Source organism: Colius striatus, chromosome 5, assembly GCF_028858725.1.
Source record: "Colius striatus isolate bColStr4 chromosome 5, bColStr4.1.hap1, whole genome shotgun sequence".
NCBI lineage: Eukaryota > Metazoa > Chordata > Aves > Coliiformes > Coliidae > Colius > Colius striatus.
The window spans coordinates 14,577,664-14,587,557 of NC_084763.1; the positions used below are offsets into that span (position 1 = coordinate 14,577,664).

Sequence of the window (9,894 nt, forward strand, 5' to 3'; positions counted from 1 at the left end):
ACCAGCACTGTACAAATTAAGAACCTTTAAAGTTCAAACACAAATCACTTCTTTACTCATCTGGCCAATTAAAAAATGAAGAATGATAACAAGTTGTGAAATTTATCTTGTCACCAGCCTAATTGCTACTCAGGGCTTCAAATTACAGCAGGAAAAACGAGGAACAAAACTGAACTGTTTATAGCTTGTTTGGATTCTAGTTTACAAAGTACAGCATTACCTTTGTCAATGTGTGAGCAAATGCAATTGCACTGTGGACCTCTACATTAAAAAAAAAGAGTTTTAATTAATTATTTGAGTGTTAAACCAGGAAGGAAAGAATTACTGTAGTTATTTCAGATTTGCTTACTGCTTTCACACTTGTGGTCTGCAAAGGTTAATGCTAATTTGCCAAAAATCATAGTTGACATTACTACAGAGTTATTAGGGTATTAGGACTTAGGATTAGGATACTGAGATATTATGATTTTTAGGATGCCTAGTGGTATAAAAAAGATTGAAGAGTAAAGCAGGAAGAAAAGGCTGCAGCTTAAATATGTCTGAAAGTATCTACAGAGGGAGAGTTAATGACAGATAAAGATTAAGCAATGAGCCCAGCATCAAAGAGCAAAAAAACCAACAGTAAAACTAGGAGAGGACTACAGACACTCCAAGTTTAATTACAGTACCTTAGGTGCACTTAGAGGCACTTACAAGTTCACTCATTCACATTTCTGTATTAAAAAAGGCAGCCATAAATACCAGAATGGAAATCCCACCACCAACCAAGAGCAATCCAGTTTACATTTTTAAAGCTAACTGCCCCTCTCTTCTTTCCCTCCAAGCTTCAACTTCCCATCTCAAGGCTGTCAGTAGTTGTCAGCACATCATACGAAAAACTCATCTGAACATACAATGTAACTTGACAGGCAATACATCAGAAAACCTGGATGTGACAACGGGAAATTTCACCAGATGGTCCTGGATCATATCCATCCATTAAAAGAATAAATTAAAAATGAAAGGAAAAACAACGCCCAAACACAGAAAAGCAAGAAAGGGGAAAAAAATAAATACCTGATATATGCACTGTTACATCCTTTGCCCTGTCCATGCCAGAAAAGGAGACACAAAACAGCTCTACCTCTTGTCCTCACCAGACCATCCAGACATTAATATCAATATGTGTATTTCATCCTCCTGCCCTAAGAAAAGGCTCCTAAATAAAGATGTCACTCCACTAAAAGGCGGTATGTACTAGTGATAATGGTGCTTTCCAATTGAGAAAACTCAGTGACTTTGGAGCCTTCTCCTGCTCCAGCATCGACATGGTCCCCAGGTACACCAAACACAAGCAGTTAGCCCTGGGGGTAGCTGCAAACTTGGAGCACTTCCAAGACTCCCTGTTTGCCACCTTTTCCTGTTGCTCTTGCAGGCAGCACAGATTCTGTTTGGGTTCAGGCCGCCTACAAACCTCATCAGCCCTTGCAATAGTGCCTTTGGAAGAGATCTTGGATTGCCTTGTCAGCTGTCAGCCACACAGTCCTGTGAAGGCAGCTGAGACCTGCAGGCCAAGCACTGACCGGCCAGGCCTAACCAACCTCAATGCAAGTAAAATTTCCTTTGATAGGCACGAAGCTCACACCATCTTCTGCAGGTAAAGAGCACAACTCACTCATCAAGCCCACAGAAAACACAGTGCAGGCAGAGGGTCACAGAACCACGGAATTTCAAGGGCTGGAAGGGACCTCGAAAGATCATCCAGTCCAAATCCCTACCAGAGCGGGACCACCTACAGTGGGTCACACAGGAACTCGTCTAGGGAGGTTTTGAATGTCTCCAGAGAAGGAGACTCAACAACCCATCTGGGCAGCCTGTTCCAGTGCCCCGTCACCCTCACAGTGAAGAAATTCTTCCTTGGTATTTCTTTGGAACCTCTTCTGTTCCAGCTTATATCCGTTGTCCCTTTTCCTGTTGTTGGCCATCACTGAGAACAGCCTGGCTCCATCCTCCTGACACCTGTCCTTTACATATTCGTAAACGTTAATGAGGTCACCCCTCAGTCTCCTCCAAGCTGAAGAGCCCCAGCTCCCTCATCCTTTCATCATAAGGGAGATGCTGCACTCCCTTCACGGTCTTTGTCAGAGCTCTGTGCCACCATCCGAGAGGCCAGTGAAGTCCCATAGCACAAAGCACCAGGTTCAGAGGCAGCTTGAGGGTTAATGCATTGCTGGGAAGATACTGAAGCTGTCAGTGTTCTTAGGTGAGTTCACCAGCCTGGCCACAGCAGCAGCTCAGCTGGGACAAAAAATGACAGGGTCGATGAAACATAAATCAAATCGGGGCAGGCTGTCACTGCTCAAGGGAGAGTTTCAGGGCCACCATTCCTTGCTCCTGTTCTGCCCTGCCTTCAACAGCTGTGTGCAGATGTACACGGTTTGCTCTGTGAAAAGTAACCATGTGCAACTGGAAAAATATCCCAATTACACATGCTCTGAAGTAAAAGGTATTTAGTCAAATGTATTTTAAATTAGTAAAGCAAGTAGATATGAGTCTGAATGCTCAGACAAAGACAGTGAATAACATGGTGTTGTTTTACCAAACGTTTAGCAGGACAGGAGAGTGCTTCAAAATCCTTTGGAAATCTGCAAGCTTCCTTGAATACAAAGCTGTGACTGCGGTAGAAAGCAGATCTACTCCCGGTCAGCACACAAGCTCAGGACTGAAGAAATGCCTCTTCAGTGGTAAAATCAGTTTCCACCAAGAAACTAGACCGAGTCTTCAACAAAGGAGTATTTCTATGTATTATATGTGTCTATTTTCCTTCCACTATAAGCTCTTTGCTGTTAAACAAAGTGTGCTCACTTCCCAAGTGAGAAACACCAGTGAGGGGGAACACTCAAGTGCACTGCTGGGAAATGGGCTGTGGTTGTGCCTCAGAATCTGCGAGTGACTGGACTGGGCTCCAGAGACTACTCATGAAAAGGGCTATTTTAGCAATGTCTGATGGCTACTCACTGACTTCTGAAGAAGCAGTTTATTGTCTCCATCCAGTCCCTTTTACAATTACCACCTTTAGCACAGAGAGGAAGCTACTTTTACATTACAGACCTGAGAACAAAAGGCTTACCAAAAAAAAGTGAATTCTTTCCTCCTCCTCAAACTTCGACAGAAATATCTGTTTTTTCACTCTGCCTTTGTCATTTTAACATAAAAGTAAAAGCCAGTGACATTTTCAAGTTTTGCTGTTGTGCACCGCGGGGTTTCAAATACTGCAGAGGAACATAATTACATTTACAGACACTTTTGATCAGAACCTAAATGTTGTGACAGCACATAGTAGTCTCTTAGAGACAAGGAAAACAGCCCTCTAGCTCAAAATGTGCGTTCTGATTAAGCTTAAAATGGACACCACCTTTTTAGCTGAGTGCCTTTTGGCATCTAAAAGTTTTTCTGTAAATGCTAGATCACGATTTTTAAAACAGCAACTTTCTACAGAGAGAAAAATACAAAGAACTTACTATTTAATTGTTCTCAGCAGGAATACCGTAAAACAGAAGGCACAAGAATAATATGTACTTAATAAAAATTGGGAAAATGTCACCTCCTCCCATTTTGATATTTAATTATATCTCATTAGAAAAGTAAAAATACTGCAAATCAAAGTCCAAGAATCAGCTGTTTATTTATTTATAGGCATTTATATAGTGCTTATCGCCATAGCAACCAGGAACATTTTTTTCTCCCTGTTCAAAGGAAAAGTTGTAATTTTGAAATGCAATCCTTTGATGTTACAGTGCAAAAAGGTACTTACATCCTATGCTGCAAACACTTAGTCAGGTGCTTAAAGTACATGAATAGACCCAAGTTAAAGGCATGGTGAAAGAGACAGAAACAGAGAAACGAAAAAGTAAAGGAACCGAGAAGCAAGTGAGAACAAGGGAAGCAGGGAAAGAATAATGCTCTCTCTTTCCTATAAAAATTCACAGTGCACCGAGTCCTACAATAAGCCATGATCTTCCTGGTGCTTGATTTTCTGTAATAGTGACTGGTTCATGGAGCATAACTCAATTAAGAGTGATCAACAAGTTCCCAATTTCTGCTGAGGACACCCGTGAACATTCTCCAACAAGGATTTCTAAGAGGATGATAGCTTGCAAAACAGGCTGCAGAGAGCTGTCTCTCCTTTGAGAGCAGAGGAGTCAGGAGCCTCACTTGGACCGCGACTCTCTTCTAATCCCCCAGCAATAAGCTATCACCAAATTCCCACAAAACTGACAGACCTTTTTAAAAATGCCCTCTGCTCACAAAACATCAAAGAAACGAGTAACTTAGGACATTGCTTCTGCATATGTCACTACAGAATTAATTACTAGGTATGGCACGCAATTGCAGTTTCCCCATGATATACTCCTAGTATGCACAAGCCCATAACTACTTTTCAGATCCTCCAAAGAAATTGGAATTGTTTTTACACTATTTCATCTGCTTGCTTCCCACCACCATATAGATTATACACATTCATGCACAATGTAGGACTTCAGCTCCTTTTAAAAACTAGTGCACTTCTAATTGGGACTGAAAGAAAAGGAGAAGATATATAACAAAGTGACAACAGGCCAAAGATAAGTGATATATCCCCATTTCCTCAAGACACAGGCATATGAAAGTACTACCCTCAAATCTGCATATAGTTTGATCTTATCTTCTTCATACACCAACACTGTCCAAAGCGATTAAATAAAGAGCGTTCAGTTGTTCCTAAACCAAACACATAAATCTTTACGCAAGACTGGTGGTTCAAACACATAAATCTTTACACAAGACTGGTAGTTATTTTGTAGTCTTTTTTTTTTTTAAGCTGTATTCTAAATAGGGCAGAAGCTGCATGTATGACAGGAGGAAAAGTGACAAGTTCCTTATCTGGAAAAGCACCAGCAGGCACTGTTATCAGAACAGACCAGCTCTTTTAAAGTGGACTGATGGAGCTATTTTTAAAAACACCTAATAACATCACAGAGGAGAATCTGATCTCTGCAAAGGTGAGCCGCACAGCTCGATACTCCTGGGAGGCAGCTAATGAAACTGAAGCCTGTCAGACACAGACTGCGTCCAGTAATTGGCTTTGAAAGCTCGCCGTTTAAATTCTCCCACACTGAGTTCAATGCCACGCTCACAGCTTGCTCCAAATGCAGGCAGGGCTGAGGGCTGTCTCACATCACCAAAGGGGAGAGGCTGCCTTTCCACTGCCTGTGCCACCAGGCCCAGTCTGAGTATTTGGAGGGCAAAGAAAGAAATCGACTTTCTTCCAGCACTTCACACCTACCCAGTTCACTTCCAAGATGGGGAGAGACAGTTGCAGGGGTAAGATGGCAGAATGCTGCTGGAGCAGGTGGTGGGCTGATGGAGGGAACGCGTCCTACCATGGAAAGCAAACACCTAAAAGGAGAAGAAAGAGGGCCTCATATTACACGTTCACCCAGCACCACAGAACCACAGACCAATGCTAACCCTCAGTCAGCGCTCTGTGCTGACTGTGCAAAAAGTGCCATGGGTACAGCCATCGGCTTCCCCAGGAAAGCAGTCAGCAAAACGGGGCAAGCATCATCCATTTTCCCCAAAACTCCACTGCACACTCTTTCCTAAGCATTATGGACCCATAGACCATTCTACCCCTCAGTCCCAACCAAAAAACTGTATTCTGCAACCATCGGGGATAACAAACAGAAAAAATTATTGCCCCACAGTGTGAGAAGGCAAAAATTTGTCTGTACAGCTGAGAACCTCTGATCTGGTTCTAGCTCTGTGGTTTAACACTCTCCTTTGTGCCAACTTCTTTTTCATGATTCTTCCTGCCTCCCACTACTTCCTAGAAAAATCTGCTCCTTCACAGCCTAGATACGCTCTGGTTGGAAAAGCCATTTTAAATAGAAAGCAGGTTCTTCTGCTGAAAGAAGTCAAATGTGGTTCTGTTTATTTGAATAAAATGATAGCTTTGCTAGTGGATAAGCCTTTACGTTTTAAAACACCTCCTAAAGACCTTGCTGTGCTGGAGCACAGGCCAGATATAAATCTGTTAAAAACTCTGGGGAACAGTAACTGAATGTGGGCTGCTGTCACAGGGAACTGTTTAAACCAACAGCACTTACCAAAGACTTTAAAGCAAAAAATTTTTAGGAGAAGAGGCTGAGAATAAGGGGAATGAGAATATCCAGTTTTCAGATGACTGGAACAAACCTTAGCAATTTCACAGTGAGATGACAATGAGGAGAGTGAAAATTTAACAGGAAGAAGATTTCCATACAGTCAGTCCATTCTGTACATTACTTAATAGAGAATGGGCTCTAGGTAATTAGTCCCAAAACATTAACCAGGTACCTAGAGTGCACGTTCGTGGCATGCTTCACAAGTGTTGGAGGTTGAACTCCTGCTTTGATGACAGCTAATTAAAACACAAAAGTGAGACACACAAGTAAAACTGCCACCTTGCAATCACAAACCATTCAAAACGCGCTCTTGCTTTTCTGCAGACTGCAAAGTGGGTTCCCTGTATGTAGTTCACGCATCTGTATCTACCACGGTTTTGAAAACGACATTGCAATGTCTTACATTTGATGTGTTTAGCGTACGTCGTTTTGTTTGGGGGAGAAGGTCCTCCCAGAGGATAAGAGCTCCTCTGGTTCTCAGCTAAGTCAAGGCTCGAGCTGACAAGCCAATCCATCAGTTCTAGTGTTTTGCGATCGCTATTAAAAGGAGCCATTACTGTTTTATTACCAAAGTCAACAGATTCTCCTGAATCAGCAGTCATCGTTTACAAGTCAGCAGTTGTCAATAGTTATCCAACTATGGTACTGGTGTGAAAACACCAATATGTTCCCTTGCCTTTACCAGTTGTTCAGATACAGTCATTCTTGTCACCAGAGAATGTTTCACTTCTTTTCCGGCTTCTTTTTCCAAAGCAGCAGCCATTATCTTAATAATCCATTTAAACATTGGGTTAATTACAGAGGGACTGGAAGGAAGCAAGGGGACACATGCAGACCTGGACACATGCAGTCCGGTAACCCTGACCTCAGCACGTGCATGTGGAAGGCACCCAGAGCCAACACACGCAAGAGAAACTTTTCCACCATGCTTAGTCAGCACGCAATAATTAAAAGGGGCAGGATGCGATAAATTCAGCATCCGTATCCACTGGGGCCAAACTCACAAGGACTGATAAGCTTTCAAAGCTGAAGACAGGTGTCTAGTGGGGTTCCCAAGGCACTCAGCCATCACAGAAAACTGTCAGGAGAACATAATTACATCTTTACTTGCCCTGGTAGGCTTTAAACCTGCAGCGTCTTTGACCTCTAGGGAGGTTATTAAGAGTTTTAATTGAAGCGCGTTTCCGTGGCGCTGACAGCTGCCTACACGAGCTAACCTTCACAGCGTCGCCCGCGCCGGACGGCTCCCCCTCTCCAGCTTTGCACAAGTGAGCTTTCCACGTCCAAGGTGGCAGCTCCGCTCTCTGCAACCCTGGGGGGCTTCCGTGGGTTATTCCCTCCCCTCTCCCCGGACGCTGCCTCCCCGCGGCGGAGCCGCCGCCGACCACGACGGACATCGCCCCCGCTGCCCCGTCATCCCCTTTTCTTTAGGAAAGAAGCGGCAGCCGCCGGCTCCCGCGGGCCGCCCCCGCCCCACGGCCGCCCCTCGCCGCCCGCCTCACCTGCTGCCCGCGGCGCCAACGGCAGCAGCCACCCCCTCCGCCCAGCCTGGCCCGGCCCCGCCGCCTCCTCCTCACGCCGCTGTTCGCCCAGGGGCCGCGGCGGCGGGGCGGGGCGGGGCGGCGCGGCACCGCCTCTCCCGCGCTCCCGCCGGCGGCGGGGTGGGGAGGGAGGGGAGGGAAGGGGCGGCCGGCGCCGGGCCCGCCGTGCTCGGGAGCGCGGCGGCCGCTGCGCATGCTGTGTGCCGGGCTGCGCGAAAGGCGTTCTGGGGAGTGTAGTTCTGCGTGTCTCCTCAAGGCGGGCTGCCATGCGGCGGTGTGAGAACAGACCCTCTAGGCGGTCCCAGTGCTCTCTGCGTCCACCGCAATTCACTGGTTTTCCCTCACAGCCTTCTCCCCAGGCTTCCCAGCCCTTGCCTCCCCGTACAGTCCTTAACCACTCTGTTTCTCCCAGTGGTCTCTGTTTCTCACCCCTTGCTCCTCATCTTCTGATCTCCTTCAGTCTCCACTCTTCCACTGTCCTGTCACGGCCTTTGCACACCTGTCCCTCAGGGTGCCTCTCTGACCCTCAGCTTTCCTCTGCCCAAGAGCCTCCTTGCTCATTGCCCACACTCCCTGGCCTCACAATTCCTTGCACTCAGAATACATGTGCTCAAGCAGAGGGCAACCATCGTTATTGGTTACATGGCTTCAAACCTACCAGGAAAACCTGGCAGGTAAGAGGCACCTGCATCTTTATCAGAGGAAGGTTCCTTCCTAGCAGGGAAACTCTGACAGCAGCAGTAGGTCACGTTCACAAGATGGAGTTTGGTAAGGTCAGTCTTCACCAGAGCAACCCCGAGATTATTACAGCTTGAATAAATCACGGAGAACATGCTGACTCTGATACAAGAGACCGAACTAGCCAAGCATGTGGACGTGTGTGCATACAGAGCCTGTGCTTGACCCAGCCTTTCCCAAAGTCAACAGAGCTTTTGTCATTCCCTTTACTGAGACTTTTGATTTCTCCTGGGAGCTTCCTGTTTCCACACTCACACAGTGCTCGCAGGCAATGAGAAGGACAAACAATGATTTGGTAGCGTCTCTCATGGTTGCTGGTGTTTGTATGCATAATTAAATGCTCCCAGGGTGACCAGATTGTTAAACATACGTGGAAGAAATTAATGTAAACCTTTAACCATTGAAATGTTTTACCCCTGAAAAGCTGATAGATGGGGAAGGCGGGGGGAGGGAGGGGTGTTAGGTAAATAAAATATAAGGGCTCAGTACTCCTTCCAAGCCTCTTTTTCTATCTTGCCGATTTTGTAGCTAATGATGCAAAGAACTACCTTGTGTTATAAGAGATATACTGAAGAGCTGAGGGTTCTAAAAAAAGCTCATTACTACTCTAAATTTAATTTCATTACTGTCTCTGTGAAGTTTAGTCTCGAGCTCCCATGGACTGATAAGACAAATGTTAGGCTTCTGAGATTAGTTTTACAGACTTTGTTGAAGAACTGTTACACTAATGAAATCCATTGCAATAGATCCCATCTTTGTTTCTCATTACCTTTATGAGTTGTACCCCAGTCTTAGACTTCAAATGCTGGACCTTAAAAGCAGTAGAGCAATAATCACCATCTTCACCATTTTCATTAACATTTGCTGTAATAATCTAGGTGGACCTGCTTTAGCAAGGAGTTTGAACTGATCTTTAGAGGTCCCTTCCAACTCCTACCATTCCGTGATTCGGTGGTTATTTCAACAATATTTAGAGATTTCTATTCATTTTCCAAGACCATTTGTGAGTAGAAATCTTGACTAAGATTTCGCAAATGCCTGTTTGCGTATTCACATAAATATCATCTGCAGTGCTATTTCTCCTCCTTGCTATGAAATCTTTAATGAACCAGTCAAAAAGCCAGACATTACAGTAATTTGAATTAAGTGGCCAGTCACGTATCGCAGACGATGAATGGCCAAAGACACAGACATAATCATTCAAGAAAAAAAAAGAACACCCATAAGCTGAAATGTGTTTCTATGAAATATTCATAGGATTGTGGTGATTTATTGTTATGTCTGCTTCAGAATAACCTGTAATGGGAAAAGAGCATAATCTGATAAACTTTTCATGTAAAATAGTTCATTTGTTATTCCTGGAGTAACAAGTTTGTAGACCCACATCTGTTAAAATCTACTGCCTGTAAGGGACAGGGAGCATTTTCCTT

The 9,894-nt window shown here is 44.7% G+C and overlaps 1 protein-coding gene across 4 annotated transcripts in view; it reads right to left on the bottom strand.

Moving 5' to 3' along the window:
• The window catches only part of POMGNT2 (protein O-linked mannose N-acetylglucosaminyltransferase 2 (beta 1,4-)), a 30,979-nt gene extending 23,205 nt beyond the window's left edge, over nucleotides 1-7,774 (bottom strand). For 2 of the 4 annotated variants that reach the window (XR_009818792.1, XM_061996863.1), the window contains exons 1-2: nucleotides 7,688-7,774; nucleotides 5,306-5,418 (exon numbers count right to left, since the gene is read on the bottom strand). The gene's annotated coding sequence lies outside the window, so the exon portion shown is untranslated. Of the gene's footprint in view, nucleotides 1-5,305; nucleotides 5,419-6,357; nucleotides 6,415-7,687 lie in introns of those variants that run through there. The other 2 variants (XM_061996864.1, XM_061996866.1) reach the window with 2 other exon arrangements.
• Nucleotides 7,775-9,894: the final 2,120 nt, after the last annotated feature.